This window comes from Leptonychotes weddellii, chromosome 15 (genome assembly GCF_054177405.1).
Source record: "Leptonychotes weddellii isolate Sample4059 chromosome 15, ASM5417740v2, whole genome shotgun sequence".
NCBI classification, from domain to species: Eukaryota; Metazoa; Chordata; class Mammalia; order Carnivora; family Phocidae; genus Leptonychotes; species Leptonychotes weddellii.
The window spans coordinates 50,460,295-50,470,448 of NC_138383.1; positions in this window are offsets into that span (position 1 = coordinate 50,460,295).

Sequence of the window (10,154 nt, forward strand, 5' to 3'; positions counted from 1 at the left end):
CGGCTATGCCAAGCGGCTTTCCCACTAGTGCTGTGCCAGGGTTCTCTTTGCTCCACACCCTCACCAACACTCATTCGTGCTTGTCTTCTTGGTGTGAGGTGACATCTCCCTACGGCTTTGATGTGATTATTTCCCCGATGACGAGGGATGTTGAACCCATTTTCGTATACCTGTGGGCCCTTTGTATGTCTGCTGGGGAAAAATGTCTGCTGAGATCCTTTGCCCACTTTTAAAGGGGATTACTTGCTTTTTTGTGTTATTGAGTTGTGTGAGATCTCTATATATTTTGGATATTAGCCCCTTATCCTCTTATGCAAATGTTTTCTCCCACCCGGTAGGCTGCTTCTTCAGTGTGTGGATGGTTTCCTTTGCATAAGCTCTTGAGTTTAATGCATTCCACTTGTTTATTTTAGCTTTTGTTGCCTTTGCTTTGGTGTTTTATCCAAGACATCATTGCCAAGACCGATGTCAAGTATATTTTCCCCTATTTTTTCTTCTTTCACATAATGGTAAGGATAGCATTAGAAAACTGTAAGTTTGGGCGCCTGGGTGGCTCAATCGTTAAGCGTCTGCCTTCGGCTCAGGTCATGATCCCAGGGTCCTGGGATCGAGCCCCGCATCGGGCTCCCTGCTCGGTGGGAAGCCTGCTTCTCCCTCTCCCACTCCCCCTGCCTGTGTTCCTGCTCTCGCTGTCTCTCTCTCTGTCAAATAAATAAATAAAATCTTAAAAAAAAAAAAAAGAAAACTGTAAGTTTGTTCAAGACCGCAAATTGAGGTTTGATTGACATGTAAAAAGCTGTACCTATTTAATGCGTGTAACCCAGTGAGTTTGGGGTAAGCACCCCCCTGCGCAAGCATCACCGCTATAAACAAACCCATGACCTTCCAGACTTTCCTCTCACCTCCTTTATTATTATTATTATTATTATTATAGAAAAATATAAGTGTGGGTAGGTGTGATGAAAAGCTAAGAATAACTAGTGGGAGAATACATAAATATGTGAACTCCAAACTTAAAAGAAAAATGAAACAAAGCAGGTTTTATCAATTCAACTAGCGCTAGAAAGGGAAAAATTAGAACAATAAGAAAGCGTGGAAAACATGAAATGTTTGACAGGAGTTTGAGTCCAACTAAACCACAACCATGTGTTCAATTGATTTATAAAAAGAGACTTGCAGAATGAGTAAGAAACCCCAAATCCAGATATAAGTTGCTTACATGAGAAATCCTGAAGACAAAATGACAAAGGACTATTGGAAATAAAGAGATGAAAGATGAAAGCAAATGTTAGCAAATAAAGCCCGAATAGTGATATTAGTATCAAGCAGAACAGACTTTAATGTGAAAAGCCTTATAAAGGGCAAATTGCAGCACTGTTTACAGATAAAAGGAACAATCCATCCGAGAATGATCACAATTATGGGCCCTTTTGTGCCAGCACCATAGATTTGCAATATTAAATCAAACCCAAGTAGAAACACAAGGAGAAGTGAACGAAGTCGCAATCATATAGAAAACCCAAACAGAAATGCAAGGAAAGATTGGCAAATCCTCATACTTGACTCATAAACTGATGCAACAAAAAGATAAAACATAATTGAAAAAATAGGGAATTGGAATAGAAAAATAAAAAGGTCTGATTCTGTTAGTTTTGTGCCTTAACAGAGAAGATAGTTTTGTTTTCCATCATATTACTTGTAATTATGTTTCAGAATAAAAATCAACCCAAGTCAGGTCAAGTCTGGATACATGCCTGCAAAAGGCAACAGAAAGAGATATTTACAATAAAAAAATAACGATTCTTACATGCTTGAAAGCTTTAGAGAATCACAAGCACACTTTGCAGTACTCTCAGGTTAAAGAAGAAATCTCTTTAGATATCAATAAAAAATAGCGTAGAGCAAAAGTTTCCAGTCCCAGACAGCCTGAGGGAGATTTATAGCTGTAAATACTTTTATAAGAATAAAGGGGTTTATTTTATTTTATCTAAAGATTTTATTTTTTTTTATTTATTTGACAGAGAGAGACACAGTGAGAGAGGGAATGCAAGCAGGGGGAGTGGGAGAGGGAGAAGCAGGCTTCCCATGGAGCAGGGAGCCCGATGTGGGACTCGATCCCAGAACCCTGGGATCATGACCTGAGCCGAAGGCAGACGCTTAACGACTGAGCCACCCAGGCGCCCAAGAATAAAGGGGTTGAAACTCAAATTCACGTTTCAGCACATGAAGCTAGAAAAAAACATAAATACAAAATAAACTGCACTTCCTATTTTTTAAAAAGAAATCCCCTCAAAGTAGATGTAGAAGAATACTTGCTTTATTTGATAAGGGGTGTTTTTGAGGGACCTACAAAATACGACACTCGATATTTCTGGGATACCCAGTAAGTCAGGAAGGGGACGAGGATGCGGCCGCTCAACACTGTCCCCAGGCCGCGTCCCCTGACCGTCAGGATCGCATGGAAGTCTCAAGGTGCTAGCTGCCCCTGGGCCCCGCCGTGCACCTGCCCCACAGTCTCTGGGGGTTGGGGCCTGGATATAGTTGCTCCGCAAAGTCCACTAGGTGACAGAGTCAAAACAGTCTCTACAAAATGAGACAAAGAAAGAGTTAAAAGGCACAGATGTTAGAGAGGAAGAGACAAAACCGTAGGATTATTTACCTACACGTCGATGAGGAGCAACCAGCAAGCTGGAAAAGTGAGTAAGAGAGTTTGGGAGATGATGGAATATGAGATCAATGCAAAAAAAAAGTCAATAGATTTCGTATATGTTATCAATAATACATTAGAAAATGTGATAAAAATCACAGGAAAAAAATAACAAAAAGACGAAAATAGGAGAAAACCCTAAAAAATGTCAAAGACCTTGATGAAGGTAATTGTGGTTTCGCCAAAGACAATCTAAATCAGCGGAGAGCTGATGCTGTCTCTGTAGACAGGATCGCTCAGTTGTAAAGAAGCCAATTTCCTCTAAATTATCTGTAATCCCAATACAATTTCCAACAATATCCATCATGGAACTTTCTAAGCAAATTCTAAAATTCGTATGAAGGAGCTGATGGGCAAGAATGGCCAAGACAAATTTGTAAAAGGGGATCAATGATGTCCAATATCTCATCCTACAAGATATTAAAACATGATATTTGGCGTTAGTAATAAAACAGCGTGGTGTTGGTACCGGGGGAAAAAAAAAAAGAGAGAAACCAATGAACCAGAACAGAGAGTCCAGAGAAAGATGACACATGGGAATTTTTAGTCTCTGATAAAGTGGCGTCTGAGATGAGTGGGGAAGGACAGATCGATCCATCAACGAACGTTAGCTTTGGCTGCTCACAACAGAAAACCCACACAAGTAGCTAAAACAAGAGAACGCCTGCTTATTTGTGCCTCATGCAGATGAGAGCCAGCGCACCTGCATCCGGGACGAGCATGGCAGCCCCATGACCACATGGCTCCCTGGTGCACGGACTTGATTCTCAGGTTTGCCTGGGACTCAAGATGCTTCTGCAGCCCCGGCCGGCACATCTATATCCCACGCAGGAAGAAGGAACCGGAAGAGGGAAGCGAAGACCCAGATTCTTTGCTGCGTTAACCCTTTAAAAGAACCTGCCTGGACGCCTTACCTAATGACTCGTGCTTACATGATTTCGGCTACCCCTCCCTGCACTGGAACACTGGAAGCTGGACTAGGACAATTTTTTTTAGCTGGGTACCTCGCCGCCCCATTAGTGAAAGCTTTATGCTAGGAAAGAAGAGGGCCAAATGGATTTTGGGTTGATAACTAACAGACAGTCTGGTTTGCGTGGCGTGGAGTTTCTTCCTCTGGGTCTGGTGTTGTATTTCAAGTCAAACGATCTTCCTGCAGCAGACCCACTAAACTGTGGTGGGGAAGGAAGAACATAGATAATGCACAGAACGCTCCCCCAGGAAAGGGAGAAGGGGTCCCACAGAAGTTACTGATACACGGTCTCTGGGCAGGAAGAGCCAAGATGCCCTATTTGGGGAGCGAGGTAAAGTTTTTGGTTCCCCAGTCTGGCAACCCCTTGGTTCTGTTCTCTGGGAGAGGGTTGCCAGATTTAGCAAATAAAAATACAGAACATCTAGTTAAACGTGCATTTCAGATAGTAATTTTTAAGTATAATCATATCCCTGTATTGCATTAGATACTAGAACATTATCTGTTGTTTGTCCGAAATTCGCATTTAACTGGGCACCTGGGTTTCGTCTCGCAACCCGGCCTGGAGCATCGTTTGTCCACTGTCTTTATGGGGGCATTCGAGGTGGGTACTGGAGGGTTTGTTCATGGAGACTGGATGACTTTTAGAGCCCATTTTCTGCAGAAATTGCTTTAGAAATTAGAGTCATAAGCTCTTGATTGCTGGCCATGATTATATTTTATTTTAAAAATATAAACATTTCCTCCCCTTCCTTTCTTTCTCTAACTATCTATTGACGCTGTAATTTCCAACAGGGCTTGCAGCCGCGAGGTCTGTCTGTTTTTTGTTGATGTCATGGGAGTGCATCCTTGGTGAAAGACCTTTATCAGGCTTGGCTTGCAAGCCTATTTACTAGGATATGCCCCACCGTCCCTACTGAGAGCCAGAGGGTTCTCGAAGAAGCCATTTGAAACAATGGACGGGGGTGGGGTGGGGTGGGGGGGCAATGCTCTCTATCTTACCTGCTCTGGCAGGCCCACCGGCTGTGTTGGTGAGTCATTAGTCTTCTCTTGCGAAGCCTGCAATTATTCAATTATAGCTTCTAACTGCTTCGGTTGGAGACAGAAAAAGCAGCTGCTTTCTCAACCTTGCAGAGATTGGGATGGGATTCTCAGTCTTCTCTGTCTGCCACAGACGAGAAGTGTCTTCCTTAGCAACGAGGCATTTCTTTTTATTTCTGCTTGTGGGCTGAATTCATGTCCATCTTGTTGGGCTTTGGTAAAAGCCGCGAGAAGGAATGAGCCGATTCGAACTTTCTGGAATTTTCCGCATCGTCTCCTTTCGTACTCTAGTCTCGTATCACAAGGGGCCTGCTTTCCACGGTGAAAGGCTGACCTAGTATTTTTCCTTCTCATAACTAGGGTCACCAGCTCTCCAGCCTGCAGGATCGGGGTCCTTAACAGCTACCTCTTCACCTCCTACCTTCAGCCCTTTGCATCTCCTAAGTTCTTTTATGTGGACACCTCATTTCTGGCATCAAAAACCTGCATCAGTTATGATTAGATTAGCTGCATATAACAGAAAACCCGTTATGTGATTTAGCCAACATAAAGCTGAATTAACTATTTCTCATAAAAATATGAGCTATGTCTGGGCTTGGCACGGCAGCGCCACGGACACCAGGAACACAGCTTCTGCCGTGCTTCTGTCTTAGCATCCTAAGTGAGAGGTTTCCTTCCTCACGGTTTTCTCATGGCCCAAGGTCCAGCTGCCAAATTGCTTTCCAGGCGGGGAGGAGGACGGGAGGGGAGAGAGGACGTGCACACTTTCTGGCAGAGCTGACCCGCTTTAGAGAGTCTTCCCTGGAGCACCTGATGGAAGCTTCTGTTTACTTCTAATTATCCACTCTTCTCTGACACGGAAAGAGCTCCAAACCACGAGTGAAAGCGGCACACACGCAGGTGCACACACGCCCAAGAGAAGGATCTGTGCAGTTCGATACTTTGCAAAAAAGGCTTGCAGTCTTGGGTCACGATGCTACCCATTGAAGAGTCGCTGCGATCACGAAAGGGAATTTACGGACAGATGTTTTGTAAATTCTATTGGTGCGCACAGATTGTGATGTGTCATTATGTCTGCTTGTGTTACATTGTATAATTTACCGTGCAATTTGTATTACGATGCATCGCCATGTAATCATACTGCAGTGTGTAACACTGTGGAGTGAAAGCAGAAATAGAAGGTAAAGAAATATTAACTAATGGAATCCATGCAAAAGTGCCAAAGTGCATGGCATTTGAAAGCTCACATTCAAGGTTATCACCGAGTTCAGGGCTCGCCTGACTCTGAGGCTCTTTCCACAAGACTTCTTCCAAATTTTACCTCGTTCACCCCTCTTCACCTTATTATTGTTTCATACGTGTTCACTGGCTTGTTTTTCTTTTCCTTTAGGTTCCGTTTACCCTTATCACCTACGCTGTTATATCAACACAGGAATTTCTTAGGTTGCCAGAAAACTGTCCTTCATTGAGCACAACCCAGAGCTATTGATCAGTTGAATTGGACGCAGGACCAACCCATCGCTCCTGAATCTGAAGGTAGAGTGGCCGTTTTACAGAGTTGTTAGCATCCTGGGAAAACATGAATGTTTATTTTAAAAAGTTTAATACATCCTTTGTGTTCAACATAATTATCAATACTATTGCTATGAAGTTGGTATTTAAAAAATTCTGTGGAAATAATACAATTCTTTTAGCTTCCGGGGTCTGCCTTGAAAGGAAGGGAGGGATCAGAGTCTGGGGTTGGTGGGTAGAAACTGATGCCCAGGATGAGTATAAAATCCTGAGGAGCTCGGAGGAGCTTCAAACAGACTCGGTCACCGAACATCCGAGTGTGTGAGCCCAGCCCTGCGCACAGGGAATTAAGCTAAGTGCCTGGTAGCATAAAACTTCCATATTGAAAAGTATTAATCAATATTTATTCAACTTTAAAAACCGCTATTGTATCACTCTCAGTATTCACAACAGAGCAATACGGTAAATTAAGTGCATCTTCAATTATTCAAAGCTGCTCCTAACAATTATTACAACTAAATTTTGTGTTTTAATGACTTGTACTTAATTTCCGCACCGTCAGGTGACTGCCTGTGTGCAGCTCCCTCCCAGGGGCCTGGGGAGGTCTGTCTGGCGTGGCAGGCTGCGCGTGGTGTGTCCTGAAAACCTTCTCTGGCTCCCATCCTCCTCTTTTCCTACTGAGCCAGGTGATGCTCAGCGATGCTCCTCCGATTTACCATGGGAGGCTCCAGGAGGTGAGTGGGAGCAGGAAGGGGATGCGGCAGCTGGTTACCAGGTTGGGAGGCGGCTAGGAGGGAGGAACGGAGTCCCCCAGCTTGTGCCCTTACGTTGCAGTAGGAGGAAGGGACAACTGAGTCATGCCGCCACCTTCTCCCTGGGGCCAAGGTCCCCAGACGCTGAGACCCAAGCCCAGGAAGGGGAAGAGAGTCAGGAGGATGGAAGGGTTCAAAGTCAGCACACTTCCGTTGCTCGCCAGGCAGGGGCGTGTCAGACACACGGGGCCACAGCGCCCCATCCCCGCTCAGCTCACGATCCACGGGGAGCTCAGGTGTCCCCTTGTTACTCCACAAAATCGACTCATTCTCAGAAGCCAGGGCTGCACGCTTTGCTGATGGACACCGTCCATCAGGACGTCTCATGGGCAGGGAGGCTGCCCCGGCCGGGCCAGGAGAGAGGACCTGAGCCCAGACAGGGGTCAGGTGCGCCGTTAGCCCACCTTCTGTTGGCACCCAACCCTAACCCCACACTTGTTAGCGTGGGCATTGCAGTCAAGACTCATCACCTTCCAAATACTATTTATTTAGTTAATTTTGTTTCTTGTTTGTCTCTCCCCCACTGACTACAAGCTCCCCAGGACCAGCATATTGATTGCTTCGTTCACTGATGGATCCCCAGGACTCACCTCATGAAAATCTGTTGGATAAATAGAATGAATGAACGAACCCCTACCCGCGCTCACTCACCAGGCATGTCTGCACCACAGCATTAGCTGGGACAGGTTGGGTCATGTTGCAGAGAAAGTAACTCTTGAAATCTCAGTGGTTTGACAAAACTAGGACTTACTTCTCATTCGTGCTGCATGTCCAACCCCGGTTAGCAGGGCAGGCGTGGGGTGGGCTGGGACTCACGTGGTCACTCAGGGACCCGAGGTGAGGAGGTTGCTCCATCCCAAAGGTTGCTGGTCACTGCGGCACCAGGACGGAGGGAGGGCCAGACGCTGGCTCTTCTGAGCTTCAGCACAGAAGGGGCACCAGTCACATGGGTCCTGCCTAGCTTGCAAGGCGTGCCTGGGAGGTGGGCGAGTCCCTGGGATACTCAGGGAGCGTCGCTGTGTCTGCCCACTCAAGCCCCTTCATGCTCACTCATGCACACTCACCCACACCCGTTCACACCCACTCATGCCCACGGGCGCTCGCTTTACCCAGAGCCCCTCCTGCCCCCGTAACTTCTCCCCCACGTCCACCCACCATGCGCCCCTTGAAATGCCCAACTCACGCCTCACCTGTTCTCCCCGTCCACCACACCTGCTGTGTCTACCCACAGCCGGACCGTATCTAGCTGCCCAGACTCCAATTCCTCATGTTTCTTCCCAAACCATTTGTTCTTTGGCACCGTGTTGGGGAGGGGGGCTAGATGCCGTCTTTTGGGATACGGGGTCTCCTTTGTCCAAACACGCTATGGACTCCCACATGTTAGCAGTGATACTCGCAGTCTTTCTGAACTGAGCAAACACTTTCTGTTCAAAGAGCCTCTTAGGCATCAGTCCCTGCTAGAAACGCCGTTGCGCGTCAATACCGAAGCCCGTGGTTTAGGGAGCCTGCAGAAAATGTTTGGATTCCTTTGCGTTGCTGACACAGCCCGGGAGCTGGAGGCCACAGAGCAAAGTCAGGAGAGGAGAGGTGCTCAATTCCTTCCTCCCTCCCTCGGTGGCAGGTGCGGGCCCCCCAGGGCAGGAGTGGGGGGCCTCGGGGGCCTCGCTCAGGCAGAGCCTGGGTACCAACCCCAAGCAAGCACCTCAACAAACCACATTGTGTGTTCTGCCCTCGATACAGATCTGGGCCTCCAACGAGTAGAAACTGGGGTCCCCTGGCTCCCAGGCTACCTGGAGATGCTAAGTTATGCCAAGAATTTTCTGAAACTGGGAAGAGCTCATTCGGGGAGCTCGGCCCCGGGGGTAAGAAGAGATGGCAGGACATCGGGGAAGGGAGGTAGCAGAGGGCAGACCCTGGATCCCCAGATGCTCCCTTGTCTGAGGCTGATCTATCATTTTCTCCCATTCTCCTTCCCACCCCACCCTTATCACCCCACACCACCACCTCGTCCTCCTCAAGGACATTCAGCCTGGGGTTTGCCTCTGCCAAGGGCAGTGAAGGATGGTTCTAGAAGCCACGGCTGCTTCCCAGAAGTTCCTAAATCCTCGGTCTACTCAAGGTTGCTTTGTCCTTCAAGATTTGAGTCAAATTAGTTCAATCGTGTTCCTTGTCATGTGGAGTGAGATTCGACGGGTGCTGGACTGGATGGGACCCCTCTCCGGATCTTTTTTTTTTTTTTTTTTAAGGATTTTTATTTATTTATTTGAGAGAGAGATAGAGAGAGAGCACAAGCAGGGGGAGGAGCAGAGGGAGAAGCAGGCTCCCCGCCGAGCAGGGAGCCGGATGCAGGACTCGATCCCAGGACCCTGGGATCATGACCTGAGCCCGGGGCAGATGCTTCACCGACTGAGCCACCTGGGCACCCTTTAGGGACCTTTGTGACCATGACTTGCTCTTAGAGGACCAACTCTGCCTGACCTTGGGGGCCGTGGGCACCGTGGCCACGGGCTGGCTCTCGTCTCTGGTGAGGTCCCGTCATGCCTGGGAGTGCTCCTGCCCCTGGGGGCTCTGTCACTCACTGCTCACAGCAGTGGGGGCTCGGAAGCTAGCAGATGGAAGACGTCTGCCTCGGAAGGGTTCCTGGCTCCGTCTGCAGCCCCCCTAGGATACCGCTGATGTTCCCAAGAGGGGCTGTGATAGTCTCAGATAATTCTCAAAATAAAGTTAATTTTAATACACTTTCACTTAGAAATAGTAAGCGCTAGACAGATCTGTGTGGGGGGACAGTGGACCGCAGATGGCAGCCAGGGAGGGAAGGCAGCCCCCGGAGGGCAGCTCAGGTCGGCGGACGCCCCAGATCCCGCCGGGGCCCACAATGCCCGGAGGTACTGCCTGTCCTTTGTTGCTTCCGAGAAGAGGGGTGCTCCCTGCAGATCTGGACGCCCCAGGTCGCAGGACCCTGCAGACGAGTGCCCCTCCCACTGCTCCCTGCTCAGAGTCAGGGCTGACTGCCCCTCTCCCTCTCCGTTCACCTCCTGTTCTCCACTCCTCACTTCCCGCCTTCCCTCTCTCTCCTCCTCCCCTCACCTCTGCCTCTAACCTTTTTCCGTCTTCC